This window comes from Bos grunniens, chromosome 12, assembly GCF_055505025.1.
Source record: "Bos grunniens cultivar Pamir isolate PY7600 chromosome 12, Bosgru_T2T1.0, whole genome shotgun sequence".
In the NCBI taxonomy this organism is placed as follows: Eukaryota; Metazoa; Chordata; class Mammalia; order Artiodactyla; family Bovidae; genus Bos; species Bos grunniens.
Window position 1 is genome coordinate 8,013,792 of NC_141176.1, and position 20,997 is coordinate 8,034,788.

Sequence of the window (20,997 nt, forward strand, 5' to 3'; positions counted from 1 at the left end):
TCTAACTTAGTATACATTTTTAATCTAAGTTTTAAAAGTGGCTTAGATATGTGTAATAATATTTAAGATACCTGCAACAGAATATTTAATGATATTATTCATTAGTTATAAAATACATAGTCTTATTCTAATACTTGCAGTATCAGAGAATTACAAGTAGTAATGCTGTGTTATGATAAAAAATATTAAAAGGATTATGTGAACTACAACTCATTTTTGATATAAATTAACTTGAAGTAATATCATAATAAAACACTTTAAAATATTTTATTTACTAGAACATAATGATGATTAAAAAATAAAAAACGATAATGATAGCACTACCATTACCAATAATGAAAGTATCTAAAATGGTTTAAGTATTTACTTGGCTAAAATACATTTCTACATGTTAAAATAACTGTTTATTTATGTAGTATAGAAGGAAGATACTTGTGTCAATTAGGAATATTGCTTTAATAGAAAAATGTATTATTTTGCTTTCTTAATCTCTAAAATGCAGAATATTGTTTTGGGGAATTCAAATGTTTTATGTATAATGTTGATATACATCAACAATTTTAGTAGCAAATGTGTTTTATGCTAAGCTGATTGCAAAGTATTATTTACTTTACCAGAATATTTTAAAAAATAAAAATAAAAAACTCAGAAAGAGCTTTTTAGAAAAAAAATGTACTTAAAGTGCTAAAAATCATTCAAGGTATGGTAATCATTTCAATATACTGAGCAAAGTAAATTATCATTAAAAATGAATTCAGTTCTGAAAATAGCTGCAATGATGAGAAAATATAGAATCATTCATACATGAAAAGCTGCTCATCAGAAAAAAAAGGCCAAACCATAAGCAGAAGTTTCATTAGAGCAAAATTATAAACATTCTAAATAACTTTCTAATTGTTTATCTTTTCAGTAGAATCACCACCTACATCCTATTATGTATCCATATATGTTGGTTCAATTTATTTGAATTCTTCTTTAAATATAAGGATGATAAAGTTATTCAAGACACATTTTTTCTGCATTAAATATTATTTTTTACTTTGCAGTAAAGATAATTTCAACATTTCTAAGTGTAATGAGCACTGAAAAATTCAAAATTGTCATTGTACACAATGTATAATCGTATCTTTGTAACGTACATTGTTGGTAATATATTTATATATGGCATTGTCATTTATAGTACATTCAAGAACCTAGATTTAATTTAAAACTCATCTATAGCTGATTTTCTTAGAATTTATTTCATATACATATACATACACATACATACATAGAACTACATACATTTTCCTTTTGGTTACTTGTTACTTAAAAATTCTGATTATTTTGCCTTTTGTTCTTAGTATTTAATGCATATTTTAAAATGTCAGACTATGTTAACATCAACAAAAACACAATAGTTTCTCTTGAATTATTGACATAAAGAACATTGATATGGACTATTTTCAGAATTGTTCAGGGGGATTGACTCCAGATAAGAAAATTTAAAAGGCATCCTACACATTACAGCATTCACTGTCTTGTAATCCTCAAAACTTATCCCTACAGACTGCAGTTCAATTACTCATTAAATATAATTCAATAAAAGGAACATTTTGAGTATTCCCTCAACCTTTGGAAATAGATACAGAGGGCAGAATCCAACCCGTGAGCAATCTCACAATCAATAATAGCAAATACAAATATGAACAACAATAACAACAAAATAAGGGGGTATATTAATGTGTGACATATACTGAGGGAAGAATTATGAAGTTCATGATTTGGAAAACTTTGTTTACACAAAGCACAGTTTACAAAAGATAAATTTTGCATTGTTTGAAGGTGCTTGTAATGATCACATCTTTTGATACTGATCTGTTACCTAAGAACTTCCCAGAAATTCTAAAGCTTTGAAAGACTCACCAATGAACTAATATTTTATTTGTGTGTTTGTGTTATCTCATTAGGGTTTATAATCTATCATATGAAACTGAGTTTTCCTTCATTTCCAAATCATGCATTGGTGATTTCACCAATATTTTTATCACAGGCAGAAAAATTCTGTGTTCAAAAACCTGCATACTTTACATTTTCATGTTTTGAACAAGATGGAGTAACAGAAGCTAGATTTACTTTTTCAGTGGAAGTAATCACAAAGCAGAGAAAAAATATGTAACAATGGTTTGCAAGACACTGGACATAAGGGCATGAAAGACAGTGACTCCTGAAATATGAAAAGCAAAGAAACCGAGCCTATCTGTGTCAGTTTACTGCTTTGAATTTCCAGGCCACAGTGCAGGCAGCTGAGGACCACTGAAGAGCCAGACACATGCCCTGAAGTGATGAGAAGAGCTGTTTTTCAGGGAAGGGATGCAGGTAGAATTTACAATGCAGAAAACAAGACAGGAGAGAGAGGTCAGAATGAATGCTGCTCCACCAAACTTAACCACAAATGTAACAATTTACATGACCTTGAACTTTCCTTTTGGAGAAGGCAATGGCACCCCACTCCAGTACTCTTGCCTGGAAAATCCCATGGATGGAGGAGCCTGGTAGGCTGCAGTCGATGGGGTCGCAAAGAGTCGGACACGACTGAGTGACTTCACTTTCACTTTTCACTTTCATGCATTGGAGAAGGAAATGGCAACCCACTCCGGTGTTCTTGCCTGGAGAGTCCCAGGGATGGGGGAGCCTGGTGGGCTGCCATCTATGGGGTCGCACAGAGTCGGACACGACTGAAGCGACTTAGCAGCAGCAGCAGCAGCAGAACTTTCCTTTTGATACTTAGGTATACTGTAACTTGGATAACACAAAAAAAGTTATCATGTAAGGACTTTGTTTTTTATTGTTTTTCTATGAAACAGGTGAGTGAGTGGACTAGAAGACCAAATCATGAATTCCAAGTTACATAGTGCTCACTTTTGGCAAGTGACTAACAATTTAAAGTTACACAAGTCAGCATTATTGCATGTATTTAATTAATCATGTTCAGAAGCTGGAGTAGGCACAAGTAGGTAGAAAATTCTAGTGTAGGCAATAGAGTACTAAGAAATCAGAACTAGGCAAGAGCTGAGGCATGATCAGGAAAGGTTTGGATCTTCATATCCTATCTGCCTTTTTCTATTTCCTTTCATACTACAACATCTTAAATGGCATGTATACATACTGGCTTTTCTTTTATCTTTTTTTTTTTTTGGTAACTATTTCCACCCTTCATTTCATTGACACTGTTGCTCAAATAATCATCAGTGACTTTCTTGTTAAAATTCAAAACCATGCTTAGATATCTTGTTTGTGCACCGTTTGACATAGCTAGGCATTTCCTGTTTCTTCTCTGGATTCCACAAAAACATTCTTTTTCCTTTTCTTGAACACTCAGATCCTGACCTACTAATTTCTTCTTGCTTGAAGCCCTCTGTTTAGGTTAAATCTACGTAACTTATGAAGATATAATTGTGAAGAACATGAGTCAACTTTCTGTGGTGAAGTAAAAATCTCTAATCTTGATTTTGATGATTACACACACTTACATTCACAAGATATGGAACTGAAAGCTTTCAATTTATATATAAAGTTCAAAAATATAAAAAGCAGAAGAAAAATACCTTAAATTGTTTTTGAATTGGTGACAGATTTTATTTGTGTATAGCACTCAGCCCATAGGGAATCTTTTCATATTTGGCACTTGGAGAAAGAAATGGCAACCCACTCCAGTGTTCTTGCCTGGAGAATCCCAGGGACGGGGGAGCCTGGTGGGCTGCCGTCTATGGGGTTGCACAGAGTCGGACACGACTGAAGTGACTTAGTAGCAGCAGCAGCAGCAGATTTACATGTATATTTTTATACTTTTTGTACTGTTCAGAGGTTTTGCTACTTTTTTTAGTTTATTTTTAAAAGTTTTATTTCTATAAAATTTTTATTTTAATACTTAAATTTATGACATATAATAGATCATCTGGATCCTATCTTATAGCATATTTAATTATATTTAATTCAATAATTAATACTATGTGCCACTTTTCATTTGGTGTATTTCATTCGTTTTCCCTTTGCAAATGAATTTTCCCAAATTTACTTTCCAACTAATAAACTATTCTTATATTTTTGTTTGTTTCTTGGCTTGTGCTTTCTTTCATTAATTTCTCATCATTTAATTGTTATTTTAAGGGTTTACCAGGTGGTGTTAGGGGTAAAGGATCCACTTGCCAATGCAGGAGATGCAAGAGACATGGGTTCGATCCCTGGGTCAGGGACATCTGTTTGATCCCTGGGTCAGGAAGGCCCTCTGGAGTAGGAAATGACAACCCACTCCAGTATTCTTGCCTGGAAAATTCCATGGGCAGAGGAGCCTGGTGAGTTATGGTCCATGGGGTCGCAGAATCAGACATGACTGAGCACACATGCACACATCTCTTAAATAAAGGCAAAATAATTGCTATTTTCTTTTTACTATTTAACTTATTTCCATCACCACCCACCCTTACTCTGCAGGCTACATTGTCGGCAAGGCATTTAAAATTAGCTTTCTCTCTTTTTTGAATTTAGGTATTTAAGACTACATTGATCCCTTCAAGTAGTGTGCTAGTTGCTTCTATACAAATTTCTTAGAATTCTTTTTTTTTTTTAATTCTTAGTTCTGGTTAACTTTAATGTCCATTATGAATTCTCATATGTCTATCTCATAACTGATAACATTTTACTTACATTTAAGAGTCTTTTAAATTATTTTCTAAACATTTGTTGTGTTCTATTTTTAGTAGTGCTCAGAAAATTTGGATTGTATAAACTGACGTTTGGAAATCTGATGACTCGTTAACTGGCACAGAGGCTGTTTTTTTCACAAGTATCCCAGATATAATTTATTTTTTTTCCAGATATAATTTAAAAGAACTTAATTTTTCTAATTACTACATAATTGTGTGAATGACCATTAGATCAAGTTCATTGTGTTGTTCAAATCATGTATTTTCTTAGTAATTTTTATCTGACCTATCAACTATTTGTAACTTTACCAATGACTAGTCCTGGTGGCTCGGTCAGTAAAGAAACTGCCTACAATGTGACAGACTTGGGTTTGATCCCTGGGGTTGGGAAGATACCATGGAGAAGGAAATGGCAAACCACTCCAGTATTCCTGTCTGGAGAATCCCATTGGACACAGGTGCCTGGTGGGCTAGAGTCCAAGGAGTCGCAAAGAGTCGAACACGACTGAGCAGCTAACAGTTCAGAGGAGAGGGTGCTGAGAAAGAGAGAGAAGGGAGCCTACTGTATTCGGTGATACACATCTATTGTGGTTAAAGCTAATTATATTTAGTAACCAATATATTTTATCACCATGTACTGGTGTTCATTATCTCAAGCAATTTTTTTTTTCTTAGTCTATAGTCCATATATTTTTTCCTAGCTTTCTGTAGTTACCTTTCTGTAGTTAGAATTTATCTTAAGTATTTCCTCCATGATTTATTTTGAATTTTTTGATCTTATATTTACTTTTAGTTTATTTCCTATGCTTAGTATGTTACTGGAACTTTAAAAAAAAATCAATTTTGACAATACCCTGCAGTTATTTTACTTGTCAATTTATTTGTTTTAAATTTGCTATTTCATTAATATATCTAGATTTGTATTGTTTATAAAATTTTTATGTATTTTTATTTAAAATTCATTTTTTACTTTTTGGAAGTTGCACACTACATTGTTTTTTTCTTAAATCAGTATCTCACTGCACTTCACATGTTGGCTATATAGGGCTACTTATGCCAAACAACTATAAATTTTATGAGGTTATATCATTCCAAGAACAGAAAAAGGACAAACTGCCATTATTCAGGGGATGGCCTCTGGGGATGGGATGTTTGTATTTGTTTATCATACAAATTGGGAGAGAGTAAATGTATTCTTATATGTATGGAAATGTCCAATCCATACTAAGTAGTTATTTTTGAATGTACAGAAAAAACAGTTTGCCCGTGTGCTGTAGCTGCTGCCCAGCTCCATCTTTTTGTTCAGGTCTTCCATTTGGCAAGAGTCAGCCTTCAATACCTGTGTGACTCAGTGCATGAATCTAACCTCTTTTATGCCATCTCTACTCCCGACAGATGGCTCCTGTGTGTTATTGATCATGCTCCCAGGGATTTAAATAATTTATCTATTCAAAATAGAGATTAGAGAAGCATGAAATAATTGAAATATACTTTCAAAATGGAATGAATTCAAACAAGGAAATGTTTTATAGTCCCATTTTTTCTTAACTGCTAACAGCCCTCATCATCAAAAAAAGGTAACAGTCCCATCCTCACCCCACCCCATGCCCAGAAATCAACTCAAAATTAAGCCGTATTTTGTAATTTCATTTATCAATATCATATATTATCACCACAATTTGCGTTTTTCATTGCCTTGTTTTAAATATAAAATATAGGGTATAGCCAAAATGGTGGTTAGGAAGATCCCAAGCACGGTTCCTTCAATAGCCACACCAAAATCGCAACTGTTTACCGAGCATCAACAAGAATGACCTGAAGACCAGCAAAAATTATTTTTTTATAATTAGACTTATAAAGAAAGAACTATAAAAAGATGGGTAGGAAGGGCAGGCATGGTACAGTCAAGACTCAAACTCCTGGATAGGTGACCCATCAGCAGGAGAATCACAACGGCAAAGTTGTCTCCCAAGAAGCAAGGGACCTGTGCTCCACACTGGGTTCCTCAGCCTGATAGTGCTCATGGGCAAGATGAACCTCCAGAATCTCTGGCTTGGAAGGCTAGTGGGGTTGGTGTATGGGGAAGTTTAAGGGCTATACAAAAGAAAGACTTCTCTTTTAAAGGCTGCATACAAAATTCTTGCATGCTTTGGGGCCCAGTACAAAGGCAGAAATTTGAAAAAAGGCCTGGGACAGACCCACTTGCTGATCTTGGAGAACCTCCTGGAAAGGTAAAAGACAACTGGTACTCTCAGGTGCATAGGCAATGGTGGCAGTCACTTTGGGGACCTTTTATTACTACAAGGACACTGGTACTAGCAAGCACCATTCTGGAGCCCTCTCTCTAACCTATCAGTACCTCTGGGTTGCCTACCCATTAGCCATTGAATGTCAGTCCACAAACACTTGGGCCAAGCTAGCTCCATGGGACCCTGACAACTAGCCAGAAGGCTGGCACGAGCCCCACGACACCTCAGCACCCCAGGGGCAGCTGTTGGAGTACCTGACCACGCTGACCAGTGAGCAAGTAAGCGCCACATGAAGAAATAACTGGTAGCCCAGCAGACAGGGGCCAGTCCCACCACAATAAAAGAACCCCCACAGTGAACAGCCCCTAGATCACACAACTCTGATGACCAAAGAAGGGTGTGCTCCTGAACGCCATAGAATGTCTCCTACACAAGGCCATTTTGCCAAGATCAGGAAATGTAACCAACCTAACTCATACGTATAAATAAGAACACAGAATTAGACAAAATCAGGTGACAGAAATGGTTTCTAAAAGAAGAAACAGGATAAAACTGAAGGAGAACTAAACAAAGTGGCGATGAACAAGCTACCCGATGCAAAATTCAAGGTAATAATAAAAAAAAAGACACTCAATAAACTCAAGAGAAAAATGAATGAAAGCAGTGATAAGTAAATTTAAGAATTAAATTTATCTTGAATGCAAAAGGCCTCCAACAAAGAAAAAGCATAGTAGTATGTGAAATCCTATAATATCAGGCAGAGCTATTCTTATGCAAGGGGGTCGTATAGAATGATCCAGAGAAAATATTTTTAAAGTAAAATTAGTGGATGATTGTGAATAATCTGCTTTTGAATAGTACAACTTCTGTTAGATGTTTTAGCTCCAAATTTGCACTAAGAAACTGTTATATTAATTTGTATGTCCAAGCTCCATCTTATGACAAATGCTACAGTGAAGTGTAATTTTAAACTAAAATAGCTCCAAAAAGGAGCTAATTGCAAGTTGTCATAAATTTTTACATAAATAAATACATTTCTTTCAAGTTCCTGTACTTTTTAATCTGAAAGATCATGTTTGATATGACCAAAGAGAAAAAGAAATTAAATTTTTAATAGTATATATGCTAATAAGAATTTGTACTTTTTAAAACAAAATTTTGTGAGCACACGGTTGATTCGAAATGTGTTAGTTTCTGCTGTACAGCAAAGTGAATCAGTTATGCATATTCATATAGCCATTCTGTTTTGGATTATTTCCCATATAGGTTATTACTGAGTATTGAGTAGAATTCCCTGTGCTTTACAGTAGATAATTATTATTTATCTATTTGATATATAGTAGTGTGTCTATAAGTCAATCCCAATCTTCCAGTTATCCCTCTCTCCCTTCCCTCATAACCATAATTTTGTTTTCTACATCTGTGACTCTATTTTTCTTTTGTAAATAAATTCATTTGTACCATTTCTTATATTCCACATATAATTGATATTTTGTCTTTTTCTATCTAACTTACTTCACTCGTAAGATAATCTCTAGCTCCATACGTGTTGGTGCACATGACATTATTTCATCCTTTTTTATGGCTGAGTAATATTCCATCATACATAAATATAACATCTTCTTTATTATTCTGCTGTTGATGGACATTTATGTTGCTTCTACGTCTTGGCCATAGTAATCAGTGCTGCTATGAACATTGGGGTCCATGTATCCTTTCAAATTATGGTTTTCTCCACATATATGCCCAGGAGTGGGATAGCTGGCTCATATGGTAGCTCTATTTTTAGATTTTTAAGAAACTTCCATTCTGTTCTGCATAGTGAACAGAATGTTCATACCAAGTTACAATCCCACAAACAGTGCAAGAAGGTTCCTTTTTCCCCACACCCTGTTCAGCATTCATTGTAGACTTTTTGATGTTGGCCATTCTGAGTGGTGGTTTTGATTTTCATTTCTCTGATAGTTACTGATGTTGAGCATCTTTTCATGTGCTTTTTGGCCAAGTGTAAATCTTCTTCGGAGAAATATCTATTTAGATCTTCTGCCCATTTTTTGATTTGGTTTTTTCTTGACATAGAGCTGTATGAACTGTGTATATTAGAGATTAATTTCTTGTTGATCACTTCATTTGCAAATATTTTCTTTATATGTTTAATTTTATCAAAGCGAGAAATGAATCAAAATGAGATTTTTTTAGATATATTCTAATGAGAATTTTTTACTTGTGTTCCAGGGATTAAACACACATCTCTTCCATCTCCTATATTGGCAGATGGGGTTTTTCCACTAGCACCACCAGGGGAGCCCCTTTTAAGAATAGTAAGTTACAAATAAGAAATTAAACCCTATTATTTAATTTATTTTTTCTATAAAAGTATATCCATGTTGACTTTTAAAATAGCTTTAGAGCTCCAAATATAAAACTAATATTTTGGCTTTCAAAGTATTCTAATTGACCATGTAATAAATTTAAACATTTGTAAACCAAAATTTATGTTGAAGATCATGTTATCATCATAAATATTTTGGTGTATATTTTTCATATGTTTTCACATGCATTAATGTGTGATTACTAGAAATAAAGAAAATCTTGATTTTAATAAAGGTTTTTTTTATAAAATATAATGCTACACAATTGCATTTTTCTCTTAACAGAAACTATCATAAATAGTGTTTCAGGCAGGTATATATTGATTTAAATGGATTTTAATAGTTTAAAAATGGTTCATTATATTTATTTGTCAGAGTTTATTTAAGCTTTACTCAATGATGAACAAATAAGTTGTTTACAATTTTAAGATCACATTTGTTTTGTAAATACATTGAATCCCTCTGAAGCAAATCTACTTTTAAAACATAAACTTTTAGAAATGTAATTGTTGAATTAAGTGGATACATATTTTAAATTTTATGATATTCCTTAGTTCCTCTCATTTATTTAGCAAATATTTATTAACTGCCTGCCTTAAACCTAGAACCATTTTGAGCACCTGAAGTCTATCTGTGGACAAAACAAGAAATATGTCTGTCCCAGAAATATTCAAGCAGGTGAATCTGATTAAGTGCACTTCATGAAATGGGAGCCCTATGTTATTTTTATGTAATTACTATCCAATTCTCAGTACAATCTATTGGAAAGTGTGTCTTTTTCTCTATAATCTGCAAGCAACCTCATTTATTTATTGTGACTGACTAAATTCTCTAGAGTGTTTTCTTTTTAATTGATCTCTTTACCTAGTCTTAGACCAGTATTAAATACCATAGTTTATTAAAAATTTTGACATGTGATGAAGATAATCCTGTGTCAACCTGTTAAAATGGCTTTCATATTTAGAATTGATTAAATATTATCAGTTTATATATCCATTTGGTTACTCCTTATATGCAGACTTTAGCATTATTTTGGGTGCTTTCTATCTGGTATTTCAGTTTCATTTCTCACATAGTGCTCCTCATAGTATATTTTCTAAATGTTGATTTACTTGTTTAAAATTGCATTTCTTCCAATGAAATATAAGCTTCATAAGAACATGGATCCTGGTCGCATATGGCATGGCTATCTACTTGTACCTGTTTCACTAAAAAAGATGCCTTGCATGTAAGAGGTAATGATAATTGTTGAAAGCATAGATAAATAGAAAAATTATATGCCTATTAAACATAGTCCACAACTTCTGAAGGGACTTCCCTGGTGGCTCAGATGGTTAAGCATCTGTCTACAACGCAAGAGACCCGGGTTCAATCCCTGGGTAGGGAGGATCCCCTGGAGAAGGAAATGGCAATCCACTCCAGTACTGTTGCCTGGAAAATCCCATGGACAGAGGAGCCTGGTAGGCTACAGTACATGGGGTTGCAAAGAGTCGGACACAACAGAGCGACTTCACTTCACAACTTCTGAATCACGTTATCTTCTCTGTTTGAATGCTTTAACAAAATTCAGTTTCTCCAAATGTAAGCAACTGTAGCCACCATCACTATTACTCATAACAGTAACAAAGTAGTGACTAAATATTTTCTTAAAATATGTCAATCACTAAACTAATTGTCATGTGTCAGCACATGCAATTCTCATTATCACAACAATCTTATGACATCTGTGGTTTTGTTCCTTCTTTATTGTGAAACAATATGTAGGCAACAAAAGTGCATAGACCATATATATACTATCCAATAAATAATTATAAACCATTTAGTCAAATCTATAAATAGAACCTTACCTATGTTCTGTGTGTGTGTGTGTCTGTGTACTCAGTCATGTCCAGTTATTCGCAACCCTATGGACTGTAGCCCACCAGGCTTCTCTGTCCATGAGATTTTCATGGCAAGAATACTAGAGTGTGTTGCTATTTCCTTCTCCAGGGGATCTTCCTGAGCCGGGGATTGAACCCTCATCTCTTGCATCTCCCGCATTGGTGGGCAGGTTCTTTACCAACTGAGACACCCAGGAAGCCCTACCTATATTCTAGAAGTCTTCCAAAGATCCCTCAATGTCATCACTTCTACCTTCAGTCTGGAAACAATGACTATATTGACTTTTAAATAACTCATCTTTGATTTCCTTTTTCATTCTATTACATAAGTCTATGTCCCTAAGGGATACATTTTATTTTGCTTATCATGTTTTCTATGACTTGATTAGTGGGGAGAATATTATCCCTAGATTGCTTTTATCATTCACTGTGTTTGTTAGATCAAGCTATAATGTTGCATAGGATCCTTAGCATTGGTCTAGAATTAATCATTACAGAGTGCATCTCATTTTATCATTTTATTTCACAGTTGATGGTTGATGAGCTTCTAGGTTCCAGTTTGGGGCTTTTTCATGTCAAGTCTGTATAAACATCATTGTGCATGGATTCTGCTACTCATATACATGAGCTTCTCTAGGGTATATATTAATATTTAGTAGGCAAAGTCCTAGGAGATGTTTCAGCTTTTCTAGATAATACCATCTTTTTTTCCATATTACTTGGAGGATTACACTTCTTAAGGTGTATAAAATATATTTATGTTTCTTGAGATCACTAATACTTAATATTATCCAGTTTTTATTTTCCTGTAATCCCAAAGTGAATCTTAGAGAATATCTCTGTGATTCTAATTTTTATCTCATGTTTAATAAGATTGAGTACTTTCTAATGTAGTGTCCATTTATATTTCTTTTGGAAAGTGTCAAAGTATTTTGTATTTTGTTGACATTTTTTCTGACTTTTTTGTCTGTTTTCTTCTTCATTTCTTATAGAAGTGCTTAATATACATTCGATACTTGTCCTTTGTTTATTAAAGAGTGGAAATTATTTTCTACCACTTCATTAATGTTAATTTTGGTAAAAAAAATAATTCTAAGCAAAGTGTTAATTGTTTTCTCAGTGGTTAATGATTTCTATATTTGGTTTTAATATAATTTTTACCTTGAAATCACCGAGATAGTATACTTTCCTAATTTTCAAAATATTTTTAGATTTCTTTTTATGTACACGTATTGATTCTCTTTGGGCTTCCCTGGTGACTCAGATGGTAAAGAATCCTGATGCAAACAGGGAGACCTGGGTCCAATCCCTGGGTTAGAAAGATCCCTTGAAGAAGGGAACAGCAACACACTTCAGTATTCTTACCTGGAGATTCCCTATGGACAGAGGAGCCTGGTGGGATACAGTCCATGGATGTGTAGCTCAATTATTTTATATACTCAGTTGAACACATCAGCAAAATTTTGAGACTTTCCTGCATTTTACTGTGTCTAAATTTTCCTTTAAATATATGAATATTCAGATTTGCTACACATGGCTTACTTGGTGAATGAAATTAGTAAGTATTTGTTTCATTGACAACTCAATAAACACCAGAGATCCTTATTTCTTTTACTTACAACTTTGTGCCAGATTATTTTTGTTAATATGGTTAATATACATACTCAAACATATTTATTTATATTTTATAATATGGTTGATTTTAGTTCAAATGAAAAGTTATGAAATTGAAAATACATTAGTTAGAATCATTTAAGAATCACTGATAGTGGCAGGATAAAAGTGGAGAAAAATAATCCACTTCATTATACATAACATAAAGCTTCCTATACATAAAAAGCAATGTAATTAGCTATTCATAGAAAAAAATCAAGTTTAACTTTTCACAAAGTTCATCTGAGAAAGAACAATGGGTGAAACAATACACATAAAACCATTTTAGGTATGAATATCCAGGAAAGTTCAAAACTGCTATAGAAATAATTTTTAGTCAATTTAAAGCATGTCAGTCTTTATTGTACTTCCCTGGTGGCTCATTTGGTAAAGAATCTGTGTGCAGTGCAGGATTCTGCCTTTAATGCAGACCCAGTTTTGATCCCTGGGTCAGGAAGATCCTCTGGAGAGGAAATGACAACCCACTCCAGTATTCTTGCCTGGGAAATCCCATGGACACAAGAGCCTGGAGAGCTACAGTTCATGGGCTCACAAGAATGGGACATGACTTAGTGACTAAACCACGGCCAACATGTCAGTCTTTATTATAGAATTTATGAAGCTCATGCTGAAACGAATTTCAGTAGTTATTTAAGTACATATATAAAGTACATTTGTTTTATTGATATACCACATAGAAAGTAAAACTAATATGAAAAGATTAATTTACTGGTTTATTTTCTGAGAATTTAAGTTTCATAAATAAAGCTTGTTAAGCAAAATAGGGAAACATAAAGTCTGGGGCTATACAGGGAAAGTTCTGTGCAGCCAAATTCTGAAATTGAAATAAGTAAACCAGGTATTAAAGGCATTTTTATAAATAGCCTTAACATGGTCATAATTCAAAACATTATTTGAATATCATTTTAATGCTTTTATCTATTTGTGCTATTTCTCGAGGTTCTTAGAACCCAACAAAAATTACAATAAAATAACGACCATTAATCATAGACATAGGTATTGCATGATTTCAGATTATAACTAAGGGACTGATATTATTATGAATTTTTAAAACATAGATTCAAGTAAGCATGACTTTCTAAAGAATAATTAAATATACCAAAATCAAATCCATTTAATACCATACGCTTAAATTATTCTTATAGTCATCAATATGATTAAATATATTTATACTGTGCTTAATTCTCCAACTTAGATCAGGGTATAAATAATAGTATTGCATTTTTGTTTTGTATACCATGCATAAATGTAATTTTGAAAGGGTTTTCCTTGTAATCATACAAATTTTTAATGCAAATGTTCTTGTGTTTTAAAATCTTGACATTTTTACCAGGAAGCCATGATTGTAAATATAAAGAGCAAAGTTAATTCAAGACATTCAGGCTTCCTGATATAAGATCATATGATATCAGTTATATGTGGAACCTAAAATAGTGATATAAATGAACTTATTTGCAAATCAGAAATAAACTCACAGACATAGAAAATAAACTTATGGTTGTCAGAGGGGATAGTAGAGGGAGAGGAGAGATAAGCTAGAACTTTGAGATTAGCATATACACACTACTATGTGTAAAATACATGAAAATAAGGACTTAGTGTATAGCACAGGGCAATATATTCAATGTCTTGTAATAATCTATGATATATATATATATGTGTGTGTGTGTGTGTATATATATACTTCTTCAGCTTCCTCAGATACATTTATACATAACTGAATCACTTTACAGTATACCTGAAGCTAACACAGCATTCTAAGTTAACTATACTTATTTTGACCTTAAGGTGCAATGCCTCAGAATAAAGCATGTATCTATAAACTCTCTTTCATTTGAAAATATGAGTCAATGTGTCCATTTCAGTTGATAATTTAGCATTCTATGAACATGACTGAAAGCATACCAAATAAGTCAAGTATTCTGGAAGTCAACAAAATTCTGGAATTTTAAAAGATGAATTATAAAATTACTATATATTGTCATTTGTAAATGAAAAAGAAGAGATGAGAAAAAGCTAACTTCTCACTCTGAAAATCTGAATATAAAATACACAAGGATATTTTGAGAATTTTGGACAACCTCTCAGCACTTCCTCACCCCCCTTTTTGTATTTATATGCATTAAATGTCAAAACTAATCAATTGCACAGTTCATATGTATCTTTCGCAGTCAGTAACTAACTGAGAAAGATATTGCTGTATTAAAGTTTTGATAGTCATTCTATAATTAAAGTTCCAATGTATGTTCACATGAGCCTATCTCAACTTTCTTTTAACCTATGATCCATTTTGGTAAACATCAAACTCTTATGTCCTCCATTAACGTCATTTGAATTTCAAAATAAATTAGGCATTGTCACCAAGAGCATGTCAAATCAATGATAATATTAGTAAAATAAATTATAATTTGAAAGATAAGATCATTGCGTGCTTAAGGTCTGACTGTTTGTCAGGAAGTTCACTGTCCTAGGAAGTGAAGAAGTTTAAACACAATAGAGGTCACTCTCAATGTCAATTCTGTTTTACTCTGCAGTTTCCAGGCTAAATTTTCATTATAGAATTTGTTTTACTTTTCACTTCTAAACCAATTGGCAAAATATATTAGTCCCTGAGAATTAAATAGAAAAATGTTTGGTGTTGTCTTTTTACCCTTGCAGGCCACACTCTCATTTATGTCAATAATTAACTCAAAACTACTCAGAAACAGTACCTGTACCTCCCTCTCCATTATTTGAACAAAATATCAGCACTCCGTTGTATTTGATAATGCATTATACTGGTATACCGTTGCTGTGTTGATATACTAATAATTCATCACTATCAGAAACAGATTAAAGAGAAAATTCAACTTAATTGCAATATTTAAGCTATACCAAGACAAAATATACTCAGAAGGCATACTCAGACACAAAAGTAATGGATCTGCAAGTGACATATTCTGTATGATATGTCAAATAAACAGAAGCAGTTAGAATTAATTTTGCAGAAGTATTAGAAATAAAAATACCTAAAAGAATAAAAATAGGAAAAAAGGGAATGAAGAAAAAAAAAACAATGAAAAATGTTTATCTTTTCACGAAATCATTAGACTTCTTAGAATCTTTATTCGTAATTGTTTAAATTTGCTGCTAATACTTACTTTAAATTTATAAAAAATAAATCCATGAAGAACAAAACATACATAGCAATATTTTACACACTGTGACGCTCTCATTGGAAATAAATTTGTACCATTAAATAGTTAACTCTAGGTGTTAATACTGAGGGCACAATACTGAGACAGTACATAATACTTGTATAATAGTAGTTATATAGGAAAATACAATTCAAATTTTAGTGATAATTCTTTCAAATGACTATGTTATTAAATGGTGACCACCCATTTCCTATCCTCAATTCAACTTTTTTACATCTATCAGGTTACATATGCTCTAGATCCTGTATTTTCTCAATCCACCATAGACAGGATTACATTATACAAATGTAAGTAGGTTTAAAAGACACTGAAACTGTGTGACCCTGGGGAAATACAGATTGTATATAGATCCAGGTGGGTTGATTTTGCTTTCTTTTCAAAATGCTTCATTATATGTAAGACTTAAACTGAAAGCCTGCTTTTATATCTAGGTGTTAACATACATCATCAAAAACATTTTGCTGGAAAGTGAGAAAATGTTTTATTCAGTTTTGTAGTTAAGGTAATGCCATAATCTATTATCAATTGAAAGTGTAGTAATTTTATAGAATCACTTCAACCAGAAAGTGGGGATGAAGTAGAATTGAGGCTCTCTCTAAATCTATTAATATTTAAATAAATTCATAGAATGTTTTTCTGATGCTGAATAGTTTAATTCCCACATTAACTCTATGAAACAATACATCATCTCCTCTATCTGGATAGGTAGTCTTGCTAAGAGAATGAATATGAGATTGGAAACAGTAACCTGGAGTGGAAAATCCCAGTGCTTCATTTAACTAGCTGTGTGACTTTGTATGTATCACTTCATATTTCAAGGATTGGCTCTCATCTGTCAAATAAAGATGCTAGTGCCTAATTTATAGGTATATCTTGAGAATTAAGTAGGAGAAAAAAGTATGAAGCAGTTCTGTATGTTGATGACCCCATATCTATTTCTTTAAGCCAAATTAATCTCTCTGGCATCAAATGCCTAGAGTGAAATTCCAATTGAATTTACTTCTTGGTTATTACACAGATATATTAATGAAATAACTTTTCTAGGGTCAAACATTACAATTTCTCTTGTAAAGTTGATATGCTAATAGTACCATCATCCACTTTTCAGCAGCTTTCATTGCTTGAAAAATATCTTCCACCGTCCTACCTAACTACCCTGCTTTCTTTATCTTCTGACTCCAGTAACAGAATTATTTACCATCCTCTGCACTCATGTCATTTCCAACTTCTAATTTCATGCTTCCAGTTCTCACTGTTCACCATCTGATTACTTTAAAGTATTCTTCAAAACTCTTAGTATATGCTATGTTAAAAACATCTTTTCAAATGCTGTTTTTCTTTTAATGGATGTTAGCTTTCACCAGTGGGAAGAATATGGCTCATTAATTTTTTTATCCCCCCAGTTTAAAACATTTTTTTCGCACATGGTTGTTATCAAGAAATATATTTTGAATTACATTAAGTACTTTAAGGTATTTCTACAAGTAATTTGCAGTTCTCAGAGATTTGTTGTCTGGTTTACAAAAACATAGCAACATTTGATTTGGTTTCTATTATTTTGGTTGCTATATTAGATTTAATTAATCTAATATTTGAATTAAAATATCTTTCACCATAGCAAATTAGCATATATTTCATTATTTGTGGACCCTCATATATTTGGATATTCTTTCCATATACAAATTATTTTCATGGAATGAAGTGATTTATTTTTGCTTCCTTCCCTCCCTTCCTCTTTGCTTCATTCCTCCCTTATCTCCTTTTTTTCTTTCTCTCTCTTTCTTTTTATTGTTTATCCAATTCTAAAACCTCTGAAAAATTAATTCTTTAACTGCTCTCCTAATTGGATATGTTGTTTCAAAAAGATACATGTGTGTGTACATAGTATTTTTTTAAACGTATTTTTAAAAATAAGGATAACTGGAGGATAACTGTTGTGTTGGTTTCTGCTGTATAACAGCGTGAATTAGTACTGAGTATACATATGCCTTCTCCCTCTTGAACCTCCCTACCACCCCGCATCCCATGCCTGTAGGTCATCACAGACCACAGGGTTGAGCTCCCTGTGTATACAGAAACTTCTCACTAGCTATCTGTTTTACACATGGTAATATATATGTTTCAAAGCTACTCTCTCAGTTTGATATTGATTTCAGGATCTACCACAGCTAGCTATTGTTGTTCAGTAGCTAAGTCATGTCTGACTATTTGCATCCCCACGATTACAGCACAACAGGCTTTCCTGTCCTTCACTATCTCCTGGAGCTTGCTCAAACTCCTGTCCATTGAGTCAGTGATACCATCCAACATTCTGATCCTCTGTGGTCCCCTTCTCCTCCTGCTTTCAGTCTTTCCCAGCATCAGGGTCTTTTCCAATGAGTTGACTCTTCATATCAGGTGGCCAAATTGTTGGAGCTCCAGCTTCAGCATCAGTCCTTCTAATCACCCACTCCAGCATTCTTTTCTGGAGAATTCCATGGATAGAGGAGCCTGGCAGGCTACAGTCCATGGGGTCACAAAGAGTTGGACATGACTGAGCAACTAACTCTACAGCCATGCACATCCCTCAATCCTAATCTCCCAATTCATCCCATGTCTTTTCTCCCCTATGTTCACGTGTCCATTCTCCACATCTCCACCTCTATCCCTGCCTTGCAAATAGGTTCATCTGTACTGTTCTTCTAGATTTCACATATATATGTTACTAATTTTTCCTCTTGTTTAATTCTGTATGACAGACTAGGTCCAGCTGCTACTGCTGCTGAGTTGCTTCAGTCGTGTCCGACTCTGCACGACCCCATAGACAGCAGCCCACCAGGCTCCTCTGGCTCTACATCTCCAAAAATGACTGAATTGCATTTCCTTTTATAGAAAAATAAAGTTCCATTATATATATATATATATATATATATATATATATATATATATATCTCACACATCTTCTTTATGCATTTATCTGTCAATGGACTTTTAGGTTATTTCCATTTCCTGGCTATTGTAAATAGTGCTGCAATAAACATTGGAGTGCATGTGTCTTTTTGTATTATGGTTTTAATGATCCAAGTCTCCTAGATTCACTTAAGATGTAGTTTAAGGAATTTTTCTTTTATTGTATGATATCATCAGGAAAGGCTTCCCTGGGGGCTCAGCTGGTAAAGATCCCACCTGCCAATGCAAGAGATGCAAGAGACATGGATTTAATATCCTTGAATCAGGAAGATCCCCTAGATAAAGAAATGACAACCAGCTCCAGTATTCTTGCCTGGAAAATTCCATGGACAGAGGGGCTCATGGGGTTGTGAAGAGTCAGACGTGACTGAGTGCACAAGCACCAGCACATCCAGAAGAAGAATGAGCTACTCAGACTCACACCACCATCTCATTCCAACTTTTCTTCCTTATATGCGAGATACCATGATTGCTCTAACATTTCTCCAAATGCTTGTTTACTTAAATAGCAACTGTAAATGATAGGGAAAAAGAAACCCAGACATATGACAGGTAAAATTGATATGCTTGAGTTGAAAAAATATGTTCACAAAGGGTAAAAATATTGTGATTTTATTTTGTTTGCCAAGATCCATCATTTTGTTAAATTTAATATTAATTTATTTAATTTCATAGGTTTACACTGCTTTGGAAAATGCATTGATTTAAGACACTATTGCATACTGATACACAGAGTCATATTTATGAAACAGGCCACCATGAATTTATCCTGCAACAACTTGTCTGGGATTTAAAAAAAAAAAAAAAAGGAATGTGAATGGAAATGAATATATCCTAGGCAAAGTAATAAACCCCATTTAGATTTAAAGCTACTGTTTATTTATCAAATTATTATGAAACAGCCTCATGCAAACAAAATCTAATACAAATACAGCAAGTATATAATGGTGTTAAAAACTGCAATTTAGCTAAAATATCAATCAATCAATCAATGACAAAGTTTTTAGCACTTCTCTGGTGTATTGCTGTTATTTTGCTAAACAAGATAAATTAATGAAATAACCAGAGTGGAAATTAATTTACAATAACTACATGCCACCTTAAATACTTTGTTGTATTGCTTAAATGTCACTTAATGTGAACTTTATTGTACTGGGTAATTTAATTTCTTAAATTAACTTTTCTTCAAAGACTATCTTATTACTCTGTAATTCCCCCAAGCACTCTACATGAGAAAGGAAATCTATTCCTTAAATTTATAAGTATAAAATTAAAACATATTTAATGAGTCGATAAAAAATATCTAGCATGGATCTCTTATATAAGTAAACTTCAATAAAGGGTTATAATTGTCGTTGATGCATAAGTGTTCAATTTTCTTTTGCCCAATTTAAGTGGTCAATATCCTTTTTCAGAACAATTTAAGGTATGCATTTGAAAAATAGGCTTCTTCATCTAAACTTAATTTTGAAAGACAAGAAAAAGCTTATGTCTGTTTAGATACACATGCTCTATTTGTTGTTTGGTGGTGGTGGTCAGTCTCTAAGTCGTGTCTGACTCTTTGCCAACTGCGAACCCATAGACTGTAGCATGTCAGGCTCCTCTGTCCTCCACTATCTCCTGGAGTTTACTCAAATTCATGTTCATTGAGTCGGTGATGCTATCTAACTATCTCATCCTCTGCCACCCCCTTGTCCTCCTGCCCTCAATCTTTCCCAGCATCAGGGTCTTTTATGATAAGTTGGCTCTACTTGGTGTCTTTTAAAAATTATTATTTTTAGAATGATCTTGAAGAATTCTTAGAGGAATGGTAAAATACACATTTATGTATGAGTGGTATAGTAGTTAAGAACAGATGTTACCAACATGGTCACATGGGAGGCTTCTGAATTTCCCTTCTCCTACCACATATACAGCTACAATGGGTCAATTTCCTCTGAGAGAAATCCAGAACCAATAGAATGACTCCTACATATTGGGCAACTGAGAAA